The sequence below is a fragment of the Cygnus olor genome, chromosome 1 (genome assembly GCF_009769625.2).
Source record: "Cygnus olor isolate bCygOlo1 chromosome 1, bCygOlo1.pri.v2, whole genome shotgun sequence".
Taxonomy (NCBI): domain Eukaryota; kingdom Metazoa; phylum Chordata; class Aves; order Anseriformes; family Anatidae; genus Cygnus; species Cygnus olor.
Window position 1 is genome coordinate 87,531,150 of NC_049169.1, and position 24,355 is coordinate 87,555,504.

General features: G+C 37.1%; 1 protein-coding gene across 7 annotated transcripts in view; it reads right to left on the reverse strand.

The window, feature by feature from the left end:
- EPHA6 (EPH receptor A6) overlaps positions 1–24,355 on the reverse strand; it is a 542,377-nt gene that overhangs the window by 436,746 nt on the left and 81,276 nt on the right. Inside the window, exon 1 of one of the 7 annotated variants that reach the window (XM_040567895.1) lies at positions 4,016–4,075. The exons of the other annotated variants lie outside the window; for them this stretch is intronic. The gene's annotated coding sequence lies outside the window, so the exon portion shown is untranslated. Of the gene's footprint in view, positions 1–4,015; positions 4,076–24,355 lie in introns of those variants that run through there. 7 annotated transcript variants of the gene reach the window in all.

Sequence of the window (24,355 nt, forward strand, 5' to 3'; positions counted from 1 at the left end):
TAAGAAAACAGAGAAACTGACATTGTGCCAGATGACTTCTGCACAGCAGTAGCTACTTACAAATACTTTGCAACTACTTATATTCCAATCATTTATTTTTCAGTTTGCATAGTACCAAATCAGACTGTCTTGAATGTTTTGTTGTTTTTTGTTTGTTTTAAGTTAGGCGGGACTTGTTTTGAATATTATCATTGGTCATAGTCCTAATGTAACTACTGCACTTTCCAGAGCTACTTGATTTGTACCTACATGCCCTTGAACATTTGAAGAGCTGAGAGCCAACCACATTGCCTCTAATACTGGATCTCCAAAGGTACTTTCAGGAAGCACATCACCTGGTGAGTTACCCATATAAAAGGCTCCTGTGCCATGTATGTAGATTCTAATAGAAATGTCAATACAGAGATTATAGTTGCTTACTTATTGCCAGGCCTTCCAGTTCATTGATACTTCTTCAGTAGCACAGAACAGCTGTAGTGAAGGATATAATCATGTGCCAAAAACATCAAAATCCACACAAATTAAGATATTCTTGAACTGTTTTCTTGAATTTTCATAGGCTTTTTTTTTTTTTCTTTTAAATAAGATTTACAGTTTAGGATGCCACTATTCTTCTCCTGTAGCTTATTTCTCATGGACAGAATAAGTCTGTTTCTTTCATTCATCAAGCTTGCTTTACTAACTTAAAAACAAGTCCAAAAATTTTATATTTCAATAAACCAATGCACCCAGATACAATACACTACTTCAAATTCAGTCTTGGTACAAGTCCAGGTAGAAGAAACAGGCTGTTTGCTTGGTCTCAGGTTTCTTTCCCAAACACAGTATGAGAGTCATAATCCACTCATGTTGTTGAATCCTAATATTCCAGATAACCTGGCCAAAGTTGGCTACTTCATGTACATGATATTTTCAACATCACTTTTTCCCCAGCAAACCTCTAGGCACGAAGATGGTAACTCCTAGCTGCCAGATAAGTAGCACAAGAGAAAGGTAAGTAAAAAGAGTTGCTCAGTATTTCACAGACACAGGACTGACTTTCTTATCGATCCCAGCCACGACTCATCTTACACCATATTCTCTGAGAAAATGGACCTGAACTCCCAGAAATAAAAGAGTTTTACTCTAGGTTGTCTGATGGTACACAAAGATGTCTTCTTGCTGAGGATTTCCATTGATTAAATTGAGGCTTATAAGAGGAGAATATTTGAACCTGTATCTACCTTTTCACCATTCATAAGTATACAGCACACAAATAGGCCAATATGGGTCATAAAAATCTATGGAAAATAGGTAATGGGAAATTAAAATAGTAAATGTATAATGAAGATAATGGTCTAACGTTGGAAGAGGGAAAAAAAACAGATGCATAAAGTACAATTCTGTCTCAATTGAATACATGCAGAATAATCCAACCATACTGCAGAAGCTGATGGAGCTCATAAAAACAACAACGAGAAACTGTAACGCCGCTTACAAATAAGAACATTTCTGGCCACAACTCTTCAGAAAAGTCCCAATGCTCCTAATGAGCCTTTAGTGGGAAGGAACAGACGTAGATCTGTATTTTGGATTATGTACTGGGTTTTGTTGGGATGGAGTTCATTTTCTTCATAGTACCCATACGGTGCTGCACTTTGGATTTGTGATTAGGACAGTGTTGATAACGCAGAAGTATTTTGGCTATTGCTGAGCAGTGCTTGCACAGCACGGAGGCTTTCTCTGCGTCCATCTCTGCCCCCAAGAGTGACTAGGCTAGGGTGGGCAAGAAGCTGGGATGGGACATTGCTGCAAAAGCTGACCTGAGTTGACCACAGGGATATTCCTTACATAACATCACACTCAGCAGTAAAAACTGAAAGGAGGGGGCTTTTAGACCATTGCTCAGTGACTGGCTGTGAATCAGTCAACTTTTGAGAGGTGGTGAGTGCCTTTTCACCCTTTGGTTTGTGTTCTCCCTCTCTCCTTCCTTCCCTTATTGAACTCTTTATCTTGGCACATAAGTTTTCTCAGTTTTTCTTTTCCCATTCTCTCCCCTGTCCTGTTGCGATGTTGGAGTGAGCAAGTGGCTGGGTAGTGCTCAGCTGCTGGCTGAGGCCACCACACCAGATTGAAATAGGTTGCTTGAGGGTTTGGGCTTCTTTACTTCTATCAAGTAACTTTTTACAGCTAAGTTTTGTTACTATAATGAGCAACATTAGAATCTAAACCACGCAAATAAATTATTTTTGAAGAAAATATTAGTTTTTATATATCCATTTATCTAAAAATAATACAGTAAGCAACACTAAGTTTAATACTGCATTATGCAACAAAGTGTATACGCTACCATTCCTTGTATATACGCCAGAGTAACATTCATAGTACTGAGTCTGTCTCAGAAATATTACTGTATTACTCAGTTTTAGCAACATGACTTAAATCACGATCATGTTAAAATTCTGCTCCCATACAAATGAAGCCTTTGATAGAGATTTAAGTTCTGAATAATATTCACCCTCAGTGCTTTACTATTTTGTTTACCAACTTAAGAGAAATTTAATGAGAAGAAATGATAAATTACCCTAAAAGTTTCCAGTATTCAATAACATTATTAATTATTTATTTTTAAATGCCTGGTACCCTTAAGATTTCTATTATAAAGACTTTGTAAGGAAGGGGGAGAAAAAAAATATCTTCAAAACACTCCCTCAACTCCCAGCCAATATAGCTAGTAGTATTGTATGGGGAGCAAGTTGATCAGCACAATTTTAAACACCGCAGCTTAAGTACAAGCCAGTAAAACAACTGTTCTTGTAAGAGAGAAAAGAAAGGCAAGGATGGCTTTATTTAGAGCACAACAGCTAGCTGCAGCAGCATCCTACCCCTAGCGATAAAATACAGGAATAATAAAAATAAATAAATAAAAATAAAAATAAATAAATAAAAATAAAGGATGCACAGAGATTTAGGAACAGGGCCCTGCTAAGTTTGCTCTGTGCTCCTGCTCCAGAGCAGTCTCCCGGCCACCAGCTGTCTCTCAGCCTAGCCTCACTGAGAGTTGGCGTTTCCAGGAGCCCTCTTTCAGACCAAAATTACCACCCAAACTTTAAAACAGCAGCAACAAAAGTGAGGGCTGACAGGACACAAGAGCCTCGATTTGGCTGGATGGGAGAAATGGTTAGATGCAAATTTGAATCTCACCATTTTCAGAGTTTGCCCTTATCGATTGCTCTAAGCAAAGAGATATAATAGTATTCTAGGACTGTGCTAATTACCTCTTTTCCATAAATTTCACGTAATTCACATTGCAGACAGTTTATTCACGTGCTATAGTTTTAGCTGAAGCAGCTTTATAAAATAGTGAATGCAAACAGATGGATGTTCTGATTCAAACAGTTCTCAGGCATGCTCTGGAGACAGAGAAAGTCTGGTCTAGTCTGTCTTTACTCTTCTGAGCAAAATAAATGCTATTGCATCATATATATATTATTTTGAGCAATGTTCTTTTGCATACTGTATATTCATATTATGTATGAGAATGTTTCTTTGTAGAAGTGGCTTAGAAGCATAAGGATGCAGAACTAATATATTTTCAGACCTGTATCACTGTTGCTTTTGCCTTCCCTTTCTGTAAAGGGTTTTGTATAATTGCAGAGAACTTTTCTTCAAGAAAACTTTTCAGTCAACAGCACTGTTTTAAATTTCATCTTCTATGTACACACAACATCAAGAGAACAGTTGCACTGAAAGATCTATGGTATTTTGTTTTGCTGTGGCATTCAGCTTCTCACAACAATGAAAATAATTAACATCCATTAACATGCACCCAAGCAGTTTATATGAATAAACATTCAAATGAGAATTTTCAACTTGTGCAAATTATAACGCTGTGCTTGTTTAAACAAAGAACACTGGCTCATTTTTTAACCTCTTTTTCCAAAAAGCTCAGTACTTTCTCATTGAAAACCTTCCTGAAGTTACCGATATTAGCACAGACACAAAATAAAGCAGACAGCACGAAGGGCTTCCTTACTCAAAGGCATGATCTTCTCTGCCCCTGCTGGCTCTGAGCATGCACAGATAGCAGCACCCACAGCTGTCGAACACCAGCATCCCAGCGTGGTGAGCTAAGAGCCTAGCTGGTGGTTTTAATTAAAATGCAGTCAGCTGAAAATCATTAGTATTGCAGAGGACGAAAAACAACCTTTACCATACTGGGCACGGGTAATAAAGTTTTGTTGTTTTAACTCACTGAGCTCCATCTGTGAAGGTTAAGATGAAGGTTAGCTCTGATAAGATTGCAACTGTTTTGTAGACCCTGTGGTTCCATATCATTCAACCCTTACCTCCACAAGCTGAATCACAGATTTCATTACAAGATTACACCTTTTTTTTTTTCTTAGACATTAACATTATTTAAACAACATTCTTGAACAGCTCTATAATGGAAGCATGCCTATAAAAAAATAAAGTAAATTTAAAGCAGGCCATCTAAATAAAGCATACCAGCCAGGACTGTTCTTTAAGGCCTCTGGCAATTTAAATTCTGACAATGTAAGAAAACTGCAGTTGATATTCTAAGTAATGGAAGTAAATGGAGACATGAGTAGTCTGAAAAGACTTGGAAAATGATAATAATACTTTGTAATAAAAGTTACGCTTTTCAGTTGAAAATATTTTCATTTTGTGAAAGTTGTTTGTTAATTTGTTAAACAGCCTGACGGAGGAAAATTCTCATTATTAAGATATGAGATTTTCCACTTTTATTTGTTAAGGATTTGCTTTGGGGGAGTGGGGAGAAGAGGCACATGTATGTGTCAGTGCATACCTGCAGCTTCCCCTAATATAGGGAGGACAATAACTCAAAACTGAATGTACAGAAGCTTCCCCGGCTACTGAGCACTAAAAAATGTACCTGGATTTTCACACCTTAGTCTAACAACACCATAATATAATACAAAGACCATAATAAGCATTTGCAAAAAGCGTTTGAAATCTAAGAGGCAGACAAATGTTAGGTCTTATGGCATTCTTATAGCATAAACTTTTCAATACTTAAAAAATTGCTCAAGTTCCATAAAACTGGGAGAGAAAGATGGAGAGCACCAGCGATGAGAGTTTCAAGTAAGAGAAATTCATCAATATCATATTAAAGGACATATTTGGTGTTAGATCCCCTTGTTCTCCACTTAGGTGATGTGGTGATCTGTTGCAAGCTGGAAGTGGTATTTGGGATTGAAGGCCTCAACTACCATTTAGGGTATATGGATAACACTTTGTGCTGCCAGTTTTCTCTGAACAACATAGATAAGGGCAACATACTTAACCTCTTTGTACACTAGTTCTCCATTTACAACAGAATAACGCTTCAGGTCACCAGTCAGCAATCTACTTAGAAAATGACAAATACAATAGTAATAATAAAGCTAGGAAAAAAAAAAGTCTAAGCAGCTTTTCAAATGAATCTTAGAAGATCTAGGAATTACAGACTGCTGAATATCTCCAGGAGTTAGACTTGATGATCCTTGCAGGTCCCTTCCACCTCCAGCTATTCTATGATTCTGTGATCTAACAGAGTTTAATTTTTTCTTTAACATAAATATTACAAAAACAACAACCGTTTCAACTGTTTCAGAGAATCACTATAGATACACATGCTTCCACACCTACAGATATTCAGCCTTTTCTCTACCCAGATTTCCTGTTATACTATGCATGCACCCCCCCAAGGAAACCAAAGACCCTACAATCCCAAATCCAACACCATCTCAGTTTAATTTTCATTCGTGCAACTTTAAAAAAAAACAGGAGAGAAATGATTCAATAGTGCTTTTTACTAATAGAAGTCCTACAGATAGCAATAAACAGATTATGTTAGCTTATTTCTGATTCAAACTGTTGATCCTATTTTATTATCCTTGGTGAAGGATATTCTGCATTTCTCACATCTGCAAGGATAAGTCTGCTTTGTAGAGCAGGCTAATATCCCACGATCTAACAATTCAATTAATTTGGAATGTGTCTTACTGATTAATAAAAGTTTTTACAGAATTGGGTATGTCATCTGTATTCATATCCTGACACTAAAAACTACCTTCAGTCAACGACACAGATAAAATATTTATATTGAGATACTGTAAATTTAATTTTATTATTAAAATTTGATATTATCAAAGTTTTGTCTCATATTCTAGTCCTTAGTCCAATGCAGTTTTATAATGAGATTCTACACACCTACAGCCTAAATAAACTGGGCAAGAGATGCAGATGAAGTTTAACAATTTCTGGCCCCTACAAAAAAAATGGGGCTATTTTGTTGGAAAATGAGAACAAACTTGACAGAGCACAGTGATGGAACAGCTGTGACAGCAGCTAGCACCACCATGTACAGGTGGAGATTTAAAGACACACCATTTTTCTAAAATACACATTTTTATGCTTTAGCACATCTTTTTATGCACATTAACATCAGTGAATTATATTAGAGTAGACTAGTAGTATGTAATAGTCATAGTCATAGAAAAGTGCCTGGAAAAGTCTGAGTGAAGTTCTCAAAAAGGCCACGAAGCTCAACTCTAAACTTGTAAGGAACTTGCTCAAATGAAGAGGTTTCAAGTTCCACTGCAAAATAAACCCTTGCTTTTTTGATAACATGACAAAAAATCTACTTCTCAGTATCCTGCAGGTCTTGTTTTGATCAAAAGCAAGAGGAACCCTCTACTCAAAGTAGCTTTGAGATGGCATAATGCGTTGAGTAAACAGAAAAATCTCTAGGCCTATTTCTACCACTACAATGGAGGAAAAACAAAAACAAAAAAAACACCTTTGCTTATCTAAGACCGAGGGTTATCTCTTGTTTGTCAAGTGACACTCATCCCACAACTGTCTTCAATCATAGCTCATGTATCATGACTGCAGATAAAAATTAATCAACCTCAGAAAATTGTTCTGTTACTTTTGTTTTTCTCTTAACAACAACAACAACAAAAGTGGTCAGCTGGTGCCCAATCTCCAGACTTGGTACTTAGACATGGTTGTTAAGAAGGTTATGACCCTTTAAGAAAGTGGGTTTTTCTTTTGGCAGGGGTGGGGATGTTACTTTTCACATGTCCTAAAGATACAAGTCACAAACATGCCTTGCACTTCAAAACTGTGCTTTTTCAAAAATGAACTTTTGACTTATTTTGTTGATTAGAGCCTCTCTTCCTTCCCATTACACTGCTGCAAGTAAAATAGCCGCTGATATTAGGTATAAGTGTATTTGTTCCAGTACAGAGCACACGTTGTTCATTTTTAACTGAAATATACTGTAAGATGTCAACTACGTATTTATTTCTAGTTCGCTCAAATGGAACTTTCCACTGGCAAAACACAAATAGCACTTCCAAGGTACATTTAATGTAGGTTTTATATTACAATGCAAAGCATAAGCCACAGCCCTGGAGAATGACAAAATGTCTGTACCACTCCTTTATTTAAAAAATGTTCCCAAACACAATCTAAAAGACAAGATGAGCACCAACTGGGATTCCTTAATGGCTGTTTAAATTTCACTGCACCATTTCACATGTCTGTACTTCCCAGCGATGATCTTCAGATGCTGCTGCTGACAAAGTTACTGATTCTGGAACAACTTCCTCTGATTATGGAAATTGTATGAGTAGAGAAAAACAAAATATGTCTTTAGTGATGACAGTCAAATTGTAAAATGGTAAGAGAAATCTATCATTTGCATTTCTTATTTCCCAGTATAGGCAAATCCGCAGTACAAAGGGGACCCTTAGGAAATGAATCTAGAGTCATTTCCTCTTAGTTATTTACATCTTACTTCAAGACTTTTAACTATAATGAAAAGTCAATAGTTATTTATCTATGTAGAAAGACTAACATCAAGCAAAAATCCTGCTAGTATTAAAAGCATTTTATGAAAACCATAATAGGATTTAGTATTGGAAGTAAGTTGGGATGGGAATGAACTTCTGATGGAAGATATCTGGATTAAAAGCATCTGCTACATGCCTGCTGTATGCATCTGGACAACACAAATTTGTGCTTTTTAGGAACATATGTTCTTTGGAAAGGAGTCTTGCACATCTCTCAGTATGAAGTACTGTTACTGCTCAGAACTAAATGATGATTTATGGTAGTAAAATCTTAAAAGCCAGAGTATTTGTGATAAAACAGAACACACTGAAGTTCAGGGTTTAAAAGCATACCCACTCACAACAACTTTAAAAAGCAACCCCTTGTGCTTGTTTGACACTGAAGAACTGAATGAGCAAATACTTGACTACAGATACTCCGCTAAAGCAATACACATGGTATGCTTTACATATGATGGGATTTTACACAAATCTGAATTTGGCTTCAATAATTTTCAGTATTACAAAAGGTATTCAAGGTACCATAAATTTATAAAGTGTATTTCATTAAGAAGAAAAAAAAGGAGCAATTACTATTACCTTATGAATGTTTTATTTCCACTAAAAGCACAGTAGCCAGAAACAGAAAGAGTAGCTGATAAAGCATTGTAGTCAAACCATAGAAACAATCTTTCCCTCATTCTAAGGTTCTCGTTGTACCATCATGTTACTCAAAACCTACAATTAGTAACCCAAAACTAAAAGCTTGCACAAGCTTGCTCCTTACTTAAGATTTCAGTTTAAAGGACTATGATCCAGCTTTGCGCACACGTATGGGTCTTCAGTCCAGCGTGGAGAGTATATATAACACTACCTACTTTTACAGATTATTCAAACTGCATGGCTACATTGCTTACTTAAGAGGCTTTACTAAACATGAGTTCAGTGAGTTCCAGGCAGGTTATGTATCGCACAAAGTGATGCTTTTTAATATGAACAGTTATCCCCCTCTTTACAACTCAACAGTACAATCACACAGTAATAACAAAGTCCTATCTTTTACTGCATTCTCCCTTTCTCCAAGTGTTTTGGAAACTGTAGAGGGGAAATAAGACTATACTAGGAGCTGCAGTAAATGTATAGCCTGGATAGTAAACATTCAAGTAAAATGCAATTAAAGATACTATTTAAATATCCTGTTCCCAAGCTGTATGGCAGAAGTTTGCTTCTCATTTCAAAGTTTCATCATGGCCAACATAAAAATGCAAATTCTGTGAAACAAACTAAGTACAGTTAAAAGCAAAACTGAGATTTTTTTACATAACACTTTTCTGCCTCTTAATACATACCTATGACTTCCATTACCAATAAAGCAATTTTCAGGTTCTTTGAGAAAAATAAACTCACGTAGAGAGTGTGTTCAGAACTATTACTTTTTCACACACTAAATATGTAAAATCATTTTCCCAGGCAACTACAGTTAAAATGCTTATATTAAGGTGTCTAAAATTGAAGAGCTCTCCTTACAGTCCCCAAACTTAAGAGGAAGAAAATCTGAAAATTTCAGATGAGATTTTTTCATTCCTTTACAGTTATTATCCTTTAAATATTAACCTTTTTAACAAATTAACAATTTTTGATAAAAAAACTTTAATTTTCTTGAAACCTGTAAACTAGTACCTATTAGTGCTTTAGTGTCAACAATGTACAAATGAGTGCTGAAACAGCAAGGTCATGAAGAGTTTTGTTTCTTTATAATAAATTCTAACTCTGTCTATAGGATACTTTTTTATTTTACTATTGACACATATTTAGAATCAAAACATCTAGAAACAACAGTAGCCATTGTCTTATTTGGCTATTTCCATTGTAATTGATTTTAAACGTAATTACTATTAAATAAATTAAATTTAAATAAAATAAGATACGTAAGAAAGGCTATTTCTGTTTAACTTCAGAGAACTTTCTTTTTAATCTCATTCTCATATTAACATTCTCCTTTTGTAATACTATCCACTAGATTTTTCCAACTAAACAGTTTTAAAAGCCTTCTTCTGAAGATGTCTGAAGAATGTCACATGTGCTAAGTATTTGCTAAAATACCTTGCTTTAATAAAAAAAAATTGCAAAGAAATATGGAAGTATGTACTATCTTGTTTGAAAAAAAATGAAAATGATAAAACCTGACAAGCCAGAAAGACAGCTTTCCAGTTGTCTTTAAAAAACGAAATTGGTAGACAGCCATATCATCCAACCAGACAAAATAGACAGCCGCTTTTAATTGAAATACAAATGAGTTGAAAAATACTTCGTACATGAAAGATGGCTATTTGTGGTAACAGAACAAACACTCGTGTTTGGCTTCAGTTTCCTCTCCAGGAACCATTTCATAACGCAAGAGAGACCTATTCTCCATTTCTATTTTCACATTTTGCTTTTAAGAAGCTATTGATTCCTCAATGAATAGCACTGCAGCTAACCTTTGAAATAAAACTCTGGTGTCATCCTTATATGTACAAGGTTGCTATTCTGCGGTATACCAAAGGTACAGACACTGCCAAAATAAACAGCGACCAGTTGTGACATCCAAGCCAACATTTGTGCTTTCAGTTGTGGAGGACCACTGTAATGGATGGGAAGCCCAGAATGAGTCAGTCTAAACAAACGCTTTATGACTGCCTCTCAAACCCTAGCACAATATTTTACGAGTCCCCAGAACATGAAGGATGCTTTGATATTGGCTTGCTGGGAACAAAGTATTGATCTTTTGAGCCCCTCTTCCCTGTTTATTTCTCCTTTTCTGCAGCAGTGTCCCAGAGGGGACAGTTCATTCGGTACATTTAGAAATCACTATGCATAGTTAAGCCACTTACTTCAGCCACCAAATAGATACACTAAATCAAATAGTTAATATTTATGACCAACATGACAAAAATTACACAAAAATGTTTAAATCCCTTACTAAGATATGTATTCTTTAAACAACACAGTTACAATGATGGTCTAAATATCGATCATTTGCACACAAAACAACAGAAAAGCAAATTAAAGTTTATCAGGTGGTAGGAAACTGACATTCAGAATCAATGAATCACTCTGTTACATTTAATCCCCATTGATTCAAGGAGTTCAGTACATCTTCCAAGCTTGTCTTTATGTCATATCATAAAGTGTAAGGCAAATGGAAATTTATTAAGCTATGACTCCTTTATTACTTAAATTCAATAAACTCTAAAAGGCTCGTCCATAAATGGCAGCTCGGGTTCTCCATGTTTAAATTTTTTAATACAATAAAAAGCTTTAGTAAAATTGACGGTCTAACACGCTGTACTGTAGTAACCAAAGCTAAAGCTTAAACCACTGCTACTAGCCCACCAGAGGGTGGCAGGGCCACAGGGAGTGCAGGCACCACCAGGCAGAAAGGGTATTTTGTCAGGGAGCTCTCAAAGCCAAGGATGAAGCTACCAACTCCAGAGAGAACAAAGTCCTCCCAGAATGAGAATTGCTAAGATATGGGATAAATATGGGGGATATAATAGCTCTTATTGAGGATGCAACTGGTCACAGATTACTACTTTGACAATTAGATGGAGCCAGAGGACACAGACCTGGACACTGTTTAGACAGAGTGACCTAAGCAGAGCACTGAATAAGCGATGTTACAGTCCAATGTACAAACCTTCGCCCTCCCTCCCATACCACCAAAATTACTGCTTATGCAACTGGTGCTTGACAAACCAGGCTAACTTGAGTAACAGCTTAGAGTGTAATTACTTGTGCAATAACAATGCCTTCTTTCATCCAAACCCATCCCCTCAGGTAGTGGTGATGAACAACAGGCGCCACCGCTGCTTCTGCTGGTGCTGGCTGCAGCTCCTCCTCTGGTATTTGAGGCACCAGAGGCTGGACTTCCAGGGAGGCCACAAAAACCAAAGCACACAAGCCCCACTGAGATGTAACAAGGGTTGGTGCCCAGCACCTACCAGCTGCAGCAGAAATCCTCATCGCAACCATTAACTAATGAAGGGGATGAGATCCTTATAATTAGACAGGGTAACTGTAGCCTGTAAGGATTTGCAGATATAAGTGCAGATATAGACAACGCAGAAGCTATTCAGGAGATAATAAGCAGTAACAGACCACAGAAGTGTGCCTCAGGGATGTTCACATCCCACACTGAATTGGTGCAGCTGACAAATGAGCACCATTTTTATTTAGCTCCTGGACTGAGATTTAGCTCTTGCAATTCATTCAAATGCAAGCACAGAAATGCAACATGCCGATTATAAAAGTAATTACCTTTTGGGATCCAATTCAAAATTAGTTTCCATATTCTGAGCGCCTAACAAACAGTAGGTCCAACATGGAATATGTTATAATCCTTGGAAACACCATCTGTGTGGATCTGCAGTAAAATAGTACTAAACACTGTATGAAGTATCCTATACAGCATTTTTTGGAAAAAGAAAACAGTCTGGTTCTTTGAATTGTAGGCAACCTGTCTGCACTGGAGCAGCAAAAATGAGCATCCAGAGTAAAAGCAAGGTATCACTTGGATGTTCTTCTCAAGGTCATCTAAAGAAAATTTAGACTACTGACTGGAAAGACTCACTTTCCAACTGAATGCTGAGCCAATTTGCACAGTCAAGCACCCAGGAATTGATTTATTTTGTTACTAACCTGATATTAAATCCATCTGTTGATATTTATTTGAAATGCAAGTTTTCATAGGATTTCTCTAATATTTTTAATGAAATTAATACATTCCAGTCATAATGAAGTAAATGCAAAGTTTCTCATAACTTCAACAGCTTTGAAAATGTCTGGAAGCGCACTATTCAGATCGGACTCAAGCGTTCATAGAAGCATGCTTAAAGTGGACTGAATATTAAATCCCAAACCTGGGAGGCATTTAACGAATTTTTCAACAAATTACCTATGCAAGAACATAAGCTATTGCCTATTTTTCCAACTAACCTCTTGTCTGATTATTATGGCAATGCAGCCCAGAGCCAAGTAGTTATTCTTCTGTCTCGTGACCAGTTTTCTTCCTCATGTGAACTAAAACAAGATTTCTCTTCACTGGCAAGCTACCAAGAAAAAAATGTTTGGCAGATGATGCAATAATATTCCATTAACTCTGAAATGAAGGGTGGATTAAAACAGCCCACACTACTTGTTACTTTTTGAAACCTAGTTCTCTTTTAAGTTATGTATTCTTAAAAAAAGGTCCTGTTTAGAAGGTGTCAAAGCAAAGCCTGTCTGTATTTCCAAAAAATGAAGTCTTCATCCCATGCTTTTATCTGGCTACTAGCCTTGCTGAATTGGAATTAGGTAGTTTGAAATTTCAGTTATTCCCTTTAACGCCAAGTTTAGTGAAAGCATTAAACAAGAAACAGGCCCTATAGCATTAGGATGCATTTTCTGTATTTAAAAGAGACTGTTCCAATTCATGGTATCTTCTGTTTAAAACTGTATCCCACTTGCCATATTTGATCTTAACCAGAAAACTATATCCCTGTTTGTGTTGGAGCAAACAAAAATGAACTATTTTGAATTCTGTTTTGCATAATAACATTTGTCCTATTTCGTTCTTTGTGTGTGTACTCATATTTCAAATAAAATATATTGATATTGAAAACAATACTTAACTAGTATTAAGTCATTGAAATTCTAAGTGCCACCAACATATGGTAGAAGAACTTTGTTGTTGTTTTTAAATTAAATATATAACAGGTCTCAAAAAAAAGCTTGTGAGATAAATATTGCACTACATCCAAAAGGTAGAAAATTACATTTCAGGTGAAAAATATATTTCCCAACTTGGTATTCTTTCTTTTTCAAATCTCATTCTTTCTTATGAAAGAAATAAGAGATGGACAACCTGAAACATATTTCAATATGACTGGATGCAGAATGGCCCTTTTATCAAAATATATCTTGCGTATCTAAAAATATCAGAACTGGTGACCTAGAAAATGTAAAAGAGATTAATGAAAATAAACCTAGAAATAAATACTGGCATATGATACTTCTAGCATGGTATATAATTTAATATTGTTAAAACTAAAGTGCTATTCTATTCCACTTCAGGCTCTCTGAATATGAATGAAATGCTCAAAGCTGTGGGAATATTTGTATTTTATGATTAAATTAAGAACATAACTAATCAAAATTACATTCAAGAGAGACTCTTCTTCCTCCTGGTTTACAAGCAACCTTATCACTTAGGAGCACCCATATGAATAAACATATTGAGATTCAGGTATCTTCTCCCAGCTTCTATAAATTTCCTCCTCCTAATTTTAAAGTAAATCCAAACCTCTGATGTTCTTCACAGTCCTCATCAGCTTTTCTTTTCTTTAAAAATCACTCAGGAATATGAATCTGGATATTGTTTTAACAATAACTGCTAAATCCTCACATCCAGATGCGTATCACTTCTTGTCTGTTTATAAATACTTCTTATCATGATGATCTACTTCTAATTTTGAGCATTTTCTGTGCTCTTCTGACTTCTCCTTGATTTGTAAACTCTCTAGGATAACGTTAATATTTTTGCTTGTTTTTGTAACACACAAGACACATTGAGATTTGATCCATAACTAGCATCTTCATGCACTGTAGGAACATGGACACAAGAAGTACTATGGATCATTTTGGGGGGGTCACCCTCTTACAGAAGTAGTCCTAATATGGCCTAACCAATTCATAAATCAAGCCTGAGCTAAACAAATGAATAAAAGACCCCAAGCAACAGACAAAGCACAATGCCTATATACGCACACACACATATAATTTTAGATAGTGGTGTGTGTGTGTATATATATATATTATATATATATATATATAAATGTAAGCTACACACATCTTTTTACCCATCCATAGACGTAACAAAGAAAACTTCAAGGAAATCAAGACATCTCTGATGACATCTTTCTTTTCTGCTGTTTTGTATGAAGAGGTTTTGGTTTGCTGACAAATACCTTCACAAGTTTTACATAGACGCATATCACATGGTGGTCATGAAATTATCAGAAGGAACTACTGATACTGTATGTGTTCATACAAGGATAAAAACTGAACAATAACAAGGTCTTAACCAAAAAATAAATAATCCTTTCAGGAAGTAACTTAATTCAAAACCACTTATTTAAATTGATTGATTTAAATTAAGAAAATTAAGAGTATTCTTATGTACTTCTTGCTTAATTCAGAGCTGTTATTTACAATATGGAAAATTACATTAATATGCAGAATCACTTAAAAATTTAAAACATTTACCATGCAAAGAGTTTTTGTTTCTTTATTTTTAGGTACATATTTCTGGAAACATTTCGTTATGTGAAAATATTCATCATTTTGCCTTTTTATTCTCCATAGGATTTTAATATGCTTTGTAGTTTAACAATTTGGATTTCCCACAGGCCATAAATTCTATTTCTTAAAACATCTCTACTGACAGACTTCAAAATTAGAATGTGATTTAGATTACTTGCATCACTTTCTGTCAATTATTCCCACATTACTTATTCACTTGAGCTGTCTCAATGTTATAACAATACATCAATAATTTCTACATGAATTCCTATGTGTTATTTTTCAGTTGCCACCATGACAAATAACTTTATCATCACCTTTGTCAGAACTTTTAATCAGTAGATCTCAAAGGTCTTTGGAGAATGGAAAGATACTAAGTAGTTAGGATTGCTTTGGTAGTTTGGTACTTTTTGGCACTTTTCCACAAAGAATCAGCTTGTTGAAATGAACCGTTCACAAAGCAGGACTTGATTTCCCTAATTTTCCTGATGTGGGCTTAAGGATGGAGGGAAGAGAGGCTGTTCAAAGTAACAGTATGGGATTTTAGAAAACATTTACTCTTCTAGTGTCTCTAAATTGTCCAAGTATTCTAAAGTTCAGAAAATTCCAATCTCATTAATGCTTTGTTTCATAAATAAGTAATTAACAATAGGCAATTTTATTTTTCATTTGGATACAAAAGATTCATCTTGGCAGTGCTCCTGGTATGTGACTGCAGTACACCATCTATCATCACTATGCACCTAAGCCTCGAGCTCCAGAGGAGAGGACAGAGACAGTGAGACCCCTGGAGTAACTGCCTTGAATAGAGAAGGCAGAGGCTTGGCCTTCTGCACCAGGCCATGTCACTTCCCATGGCATATATTTATGGAACTGCATCACAGAATGGTTGAGGCTGGAAGGCACTTCTGGAGGCCTTCTGGTCCAACCCCCCGGCTCAAGGATGGCCACACAGAGCATGTTGCACAGGCCCATGTCCTGGTGGGTTTTGAAGGTGTCCAAGGAGGAGACACAGCCTGTCTGGGCAACCCGTGCCAGTGCTCAGTCGTCCACATGGTAAAGAAGTGCTTCCTGCTGTTCAGATGGTACCTTCTCTGTTCCAGTTTGCACCCAGTGTCTCTTGTACTAGCACCGGGCACCACTGAAAAGGGCATGGCTCCATCTTCTCTGCGCCTTCACAGAAATAAACACTTGCAGGTTGTTGTGTTTTTGTGTCAACAAAATGCAGTCACACACCCATGAAAACCCACAGTAAGGTTACTGCAGCATGTTAACAGAAATACCAGTCTGTGGTTGCTCTCTTGTCTACACATCATAGCGTAACTTCTCAAGAAAGGACCCCAACACTATAAGCCTCTCCTGCTTCCCCATGAGCCTTCATGGGGATCCAGCACCTGCAAGGTCTCCGACAGCAGGCCTCTGTCGCCAGGCTCACAAATTCAGTATGGCCATTCCTTCCAAAGAGGCAAACCAAACACCTTACCTCACCAAACCCTTCAAAACAGATACTGCAATAGTGAGCTGTTTTAATGCACGCATTCATAACACAGAAGTGGCAGTTAGGGAGGGAGGGACTTTTTTTTTTTTTTTTTTGCGGGCTGAGGGATGCGTACGTAGGCATTTTCACAGAACTTATATATAAAATATAAATAAAAGACTACTACTGTTGCAGGGCAGAAAGATGAGGCGGTGATAACCCGCAGCCATACACTTCAAAACACAGAAGGAACTAAGCAGTGCAATGTGGCATAAGCAGCAACAACAAAGCTTGCTTGAGTTACAAAATAAAAGGGTAGACTCAAATGCAGGAATCAAGTATTGGTATCTGTCACAGAGAGCAGAGCCAATATAAGTGGTGCAAAAAGAGCGAGAATGATTTTTCCAAAGTTTTTACTCTAGCTAAAAGCCTTTTGACAATAGTGAAGGCAAAGTACCTAGCTAGGAAAAGCAAGTTACACAGGCAAAACTGTCAGAGGACACCAATTAAAGAGGGATTTTACATCATTTCAGGAACTTCACAAGCATAACTGTTACCTGCTCGCACTCGTGTGAGGCAGATCAACTGCTCCTACCTGAACTTCACACAGCCTGTGAGCCAAAGCAATTGCTTCTGGAATTCAGCCTTCCACATCAAAAAAGGTTAGCTTGCAGTTATTAAGTGCTTGCGAAAGTTTTTCCTTTGTGAAGGCATGACACTAACATTACGCCAGAACTCAACTATGAACTCTTTGAAGCAAGGACTGAACCCGACTAAGTGTGCATTTGGAATGGGGCCAGGCTCTGTTACCTACTGAACTGCAGTTTGTTGGCACCGCTACAATCTCAATAAAAACAACAACAGCAGAACAAGAAGGATTTATAAGAGGTGCTAATATATCTTCACAGGACATAAAACAGTTGGCATATGAATTCTGAGGGAAGTTGACCTTCAGGTAGACTTTACAACAAAGCATGCAAGTGACTTATACGTGGATTATGTAGCTAAATTGAGATTAAAATTCAGACGAGCATCTTGAAAAGCAAAACTGGGGGGAAACTACTTACTTAAAAAAACTACAACAGAGCCATAACTGGGAGAGTAAAGCCTACAGACAACTCTCTCTTCCCCACACATATTCAACCTACCCAGACTAAAGAAAGTCTTCACCATGAACAGAAGTTCAGCCTACTTTTTTAAATGAAATTATGCTCTAAATCCACCTCTCTCACAGCATCAAAAAAAATTCCTCTGCTAACTCACCACATATGTTCACTCCCATTTTCACATTGATTTCTGTCCTTCCAGCATGGCCAGCTAAAAGCACTACTCCTGATTAGGCAGCCCCCAGCTGTAGCTGGGTAACCAACTTAGCCCTACTAAATGGCAAGACGCACTGCTGCTGTACCCCTGTACCCAATAGCTTGCACTTCTCTCCCTTCTGCCACTCTCAGTTTTCAGGAGACGTATAGGAATTACAGTTCCTCAAGATTTTTATCTCCTTGAGAGGGAAAATTAGCTCTGCACTTTTTTATGTGCCAAGACATTGAAAGATGAATCCGCCTGCACTCAGACAAAAGAGGGGTCAGGGTGCTGACAACCACAGGAGTAACAAATCATCAAATACTACAAGAATATTAAGCAGCAGTCTATGAAAATATAAAAGATTAAAATGTTTGGGTGAGAAAAAGTAAAGATAATTTGCATTACCATCTGATTCACTCTGCAAAAGCAGAAATGAGTAAGTACTTCTAGAAATATATTGTCTGCAATGAATATTGAAAGTCAAAAATGGAAAGTACCATTCTTACAGTTCCATCAGCTTGAGGGAATAAATGACATTTCTGATTCATTTTCCAACAGAATTGGTGACAAAGACAAAGTTCCCATTGAAAGAGCCTCAAGTTATCTGTCTCACCAATTTTCTCCAAAAATAAAGGAATAGGTAAAATGTTTTCCTTTAGGGAAATATGACAAGAATCTGCTTAGGCAGTCACCAATGTTTATGACAAATTATGACACATATGAGTTTGTTGAAAGCCTGACAAAATCAGTCCGATTTTTTCATCAACCAAGCTTTAAAGACTAATTTGCAGCAAGACCGTGCTGCATAATAGGTCTCTCATGAGCTGCAGAATTGGCCAACTAATACAATGTAAGAATGGAATAAAAGCGTTACTGAACAATTTTGTAAACCTGTAATAGGCTGTTATTTTAATTCATTTACAGAAGATAGAGTGGGCAAATACTTCCCCTGAAGTATGATCAACATCTAAAAATCACTACAACAAATGCAGTCAGAAAATACAAAATAAAGTCTAGTGCTAGCAAGCCGCTCTCCACACAACAAGACAAATAGAAAACAAGGAGAGAAAGGAAGTTTGGAAATACATGAGCAAGTGTAAGACGACTAAGTTGGTCAGAGGGGAAAAAGGCACAGTTGACTTTTGATAGAAAGCAAAGCTCATCTAGGTGCTTAGAGAGTTAAGTTAATCAGAACTACCCTATCTGCAACACTGTATAAGAAAACTAGGAATTTTCAAGGCTCACTGGCAGTAGTATCCGGATTATATTTGGCCAGTCTGAGACAAATGTAAATTCCTGCATGAAGCAGGTTTCCGAAATCAAAGTGAAGAAAACTAGTAAATGTGAAAATAAGAAATCAAGTTTTGCAAACAAATCCCACACCAGCTTATTCTACTGTTGGTGTACATTGACTGCTCCTCCTTCTCTGCTCTGGGAGCCTTAGTGGATGGTATTTCTGTGTCAGGATGGAATAATATGAATAAATCAGACTGATTCTGGGTTACTGAAAAAAATAAATCACAGTTACATGGAATTTCATTTGTTTGGATATTATTTTTTTGTGTCCCTTTGGCCAATTTTGTGTTAAATTTTCAGGTTAGAATGCAAAAGGTTTTGCAAGACAGTCCAAATCTGTGGCACATTTTAAAGCAATCATGACAAAGCTTCATATGAAGGATGTTCTTCAAGTTGGTAGGCAACTCCTGCTCCCTAAGACAGCAAGAATAAACACAGGCAGAGAGGGGAGAGAGCAGTAGAACAAAAATATGCACTTTATTAGTTAAGACGTAAGAAAGGCAAAACTTTTGATGCAACAAAGAGCAATTGTGGAGGTACAATTGTGGAGGCCTCAATGTGCCTAACAACTCAAGGCATTGCTAGTAGAGCTTGTAGCGGCAATTTGCCTTTAAAGCAACGATGCCCAGAATGGATGTGTGCAGGGCCACCCATGAACCATAAGGCCATCATGTCTGAAATGAAAGCACTTAGACCCCCTCTCCCAAAAATGACTGTGCACTCCCCAGGCATCTGCAGTGCAGGGCTGAGGCTCTTTCCTCTCTTTTCTTTACCAAGCCAATTGCTGCATGCTAACCCAGACAACGAATCAGCCAGACAGCCACATGTTACACATTCGTGTGGAAAACTGAACCATATTGACCTGGTGAAATCTCAAAAGATAACCTAGTTTGCAAGGCAGCTAAGGTGTGACTGGATGGTACCATGTAATTGGTGAATGTGTGCTGCAGGGAAATGAAGACCCTATTGTTTTGTGGCTGTTTTGAGATCTTTCCTCTGGAAATCATACATTATTTGGTTCTGTTTTTATCTTTAAAGCTTGCAGGAGCTATGACATTTCGCATCCTTAAGGTTATTAGACGCTTGATTAACAGTTTTATCATATCAATGGTATGTTTTTATCATACCATTTAGCTTCTAACATAAGATAAGGTTCACCCTTGTTGTGTAGTTTAGATAATGATTTGAAAGACAAACAAGTAGGAGCAATTATGAAACAATAAAGCCAGGCATGTCGGCTAAGTTGATCAGCAAGATGTATTATTTACATTTTTACTAAAAAGATTTAATAGAGGGAATAAATAAGCAGAGAAATGAACTAGCAAGTTGTATATAAACACCACATAAATTTTTATATAAACCGTATTGTCTTATATAATTTGCCGTTACTTGATGTTTTAATTTTTTAGAGTGGGATGATATGAGGGGACGCAAAATATAAGATACTGGTAAGGTGATTTCTGTCTTAGAAGTTATCATACAATCCAGATTCATTTCCTAACATTTTGGAATGAGGGACTGCATGAGTACCAGGGAAAGGTATATTATTCACAGTATAAGAAAAGTCCATTCATCATTTCATATACACAGTGTACTAACTGGTCCATTATTATACATTAGTAAGTTAAATTGCATACCTACTAATCCTCACAAAAAAAAAAAAAAAAAAAAAAAGAACTAGGAAATTACATTTTCAACTAGTACATGGAGGTTCACTGAGCTTGCATAGAGTGCAGGCTCTAGACAGAGCTATCAAACTTTTCAAATGTTCACATTTCATTTCTGAAAATAAATAAATAAATAAATAAATCCGGGAGGATTCTCAAGAGTATTTTGAGAAGACTCAGAATGAACAATGTTGAAAATTCACAGGCTTCTTATATACCAGCTCCTTATGAACTTGAATATACTTTGCATATCTGCCTTTATCAGAAATATTGACCAGTAAATTAAATATATGATATATCCGAGTCCTGAGAAAATACTGGAATCAAATAAGTTATAAACATATAATAATCATTTAGTGACCAGCGATAAACTTTGCTGAACAGTAAAAGAGGATTTGGGATTATAAATTATCTTATTTTAAAGCAAAATATCATTTCTCTGCATGAGAGTAATTCACTTTCCCACATGTACCTCTGTCTGCTAACAAAAATCATGTTTATATCTATAGTCAATGCTGGTGATTTCAATCCTCTTTTCTACGCTGATGAATAACAACATTAAAGCAGGTCCATGTTATGAATTCAGAACTACTTCACAGCTTTATTATGTTTACTACCAAACAACTTCAGCCAACTGATATATGTTTTTCATCTCCACATTGGCAACAATAAGAAAATATTTAATGTGGATAGCTCTGTTCAGGCAGTGCTGTTCAACAGTGTCTGTTGCCTACAGTCATCTAAAGACTTGTTTTCACTCTTCAAAATGTTTTTTTCTCCTAGAGTAAACATGTAGGGAATACAAGAATAACCTATCTTATCGTAAACCAAATGAAAAATGGTCAACTATAAGCTGAGTGCAAAGGATGCCACAGTAATACAACTGGCATGTGTGTTTTTAACTAGAGCTAATTGTGCATGTTACAAAACTGTGCACAAAATAGTGAAAAAAAAATTCCCAACTTTCAGTCAGTGAAAATAAAAGAGTTTTGCTTCAGGGGTTCTTACTGTAGTAGATCTTCGTTAAATTCATACACCTGATAAAAACCTCCCTGTCCCACTGGAAAATGGCTTTACCAAGTGTCCCCAACCTTTTTTATCCCTTTTTTCTTCATAATTTACATTTAAATCAGACAGAAATTTCAACTACCAACATCACTGGGAGTTGCTCACCTCTTCCACTGATAATTTGAGCCTCAGCTTCAGTGCTAGTGATTAAATTAGCAAGTCAAACAAGGTAAATGCGGGAGGAGGAACCAGAGACATCTTTGTCGCATCTTCTATGCCAAACTGATTATGCTGATGGCAACAGTTTGTTTTTAGATCACTAATGGATCTATCCAAACAATCCATTTGACATCATTTTCACAAATAAGTAATTTCACCTATGGAAATTTTTCACAGAGCCTAATTGTCTAACATAATAAAGGGGACAATTGAGGGGAAACGTACAAGCTAACAGTAACTTCCAGACACTGGCAATTTGCCTGTTCTTTACAAACCCACTGTGTTATTTGTTTATTGAGATGGACAAAACATTCACCACTAATTCAGCCAAAGACTTTCGGCAAAATAAGGGCATGTATTTTAACAACTTTAAATTCAAGGGCAATCCAAAGAGAAAGAAAAAAGAACAAACTACTTCACAGAGCATTAAAAAATCCATCATACTGATAGAACTTTCTTCTCCAAGGAGCCAAGAAAAAATTTGCAACACAAGGTATTGAGGGCAAGCTGTCAGATTGCTTAGAATGGCACAATAAAACAGAACTAATCTTTACCTAAATACTCATTTAATACACTCATTTGTTCGCTTAGACAGTTCTTAGCTGGATTTAAATAATTATCTGGTTTGCTTTGAGAAAAGGTGCTAGCCAGACTACGTACTCTTTTCTTGATTACAACTATTGTTGTCACTTATGTTATGCCATTTTATCTTCACTTCTGCTTTTTTGCTGATCAACTTCCTTCTTTTCTTAGTCATATATGTGCTTACCATAAGGGAAACATAGTCAAATAAGTCACCATTAACGAAGAATATATTTAAAAGCAATTGTAGCTCCTTAGTGTGAAAGGCAGACTTACTGCGTTTGTTTGTTTGACAGCAAATCAAATCTTTCTAGTAGAGCAACAGTTTTTCCTTGGACCTTCCATCTAGCCATTTCTATGGGTTTGGGGGTTTGATTTTTTGGGGGTCTTTTTCTGGCCTGTCTTTTCGCAGGAACATCACATGTTACAGAATCACAGTGTACTGGGTCTGGCTGGGATGTTAACTTTCCCTGCAGCAGCCCATACAGTACTGTGCTCTGCACTTGTAGCTAGAACAGCAGTGGTATCACACCAGTGTTGTGTCTGCTGCTGAGCAGTGCTGGCACAGCTTCAGGACTCTCTCTAACCCTCCTAGGGGGTGTGCAAAAAAGTGCAAAAGGAACATCACCAGGGCAGCTGACCTAAACCAACCAAAGGGATATTCCATACCATATGATGTCACACTCAGCAATAAAAGGTGGAAAAAGGAAGAAGAGGGGAGGGGTGGGCTCTCGTTGCGAAAACATCTGTCCTTCTGAACACCGGCTACGTGCGTTGAGGCCCTGCTTCAAGGACGTGGTCAAGCATCGCTCATTTGTGGGAAGTAGAAAGTAATTTTCTTTGCTCTGCACTTCCACACAGCCTTTACTTGTTTTGTTTTGTTTTCCCCCTCCCTTTTCCCCTTTCCTTTTTTTCCCTTTAGTTAAATTGTTTAATTAATAATAATATTTCCCTAATAATTATTATTTTTTCCCTTTAATTAAATTATCCTTATCTCAATCCGTGAGTTGTTCTTTCCTTTACTTCTTCCCCTCCTCATCTAAGGAGGGGGAGTGAGAGAGCGGTTGTGGTGTTCAGCTGCCTAGCACGGTAAAACCACCACACACAGAATCACAGAATCACAGAATCATCTAGGTTGGAAGAGACCTCCAAGATCACCTAGTCCAACCTCTGACCTAACACTAACAAGTCCTCCACTAAACCATATCGCTAAGCTCTACACCTAAATGTTTTTAAATACCTCCAGGGATGGTGACTCAACCACTTCCCTGGGCAGCCTATTCCAATGCCTAACAACCCTTTCGGTAAAGAAGTTTTTCCTAATATCCAACCTAAACCTCCCCTGGCGCAACTTTAGCCCATTCCCCCTCCTCCTATCACATATTCCATTCCAATTGCTTCCTATTTCTATGAAGTCCATAGCATCTGGTAGGAAACACTAACACCGTTGCCTGCAGCTCTGTACGGGTCCCTTTCCAAGTCCGTCGGAATGGAAGCATGTTGCTTAAGCTCTGCTTCTACCTGCTGCTGCCCGGAAACAAGGCTGTGTGGGGGTGGCTGCATGAGCTGGTCATCCAAGGAGGAGCCAGAGCAATGCAGCGTGGAGGAACTGCAATATCTTTCCACAGCACTGAGCT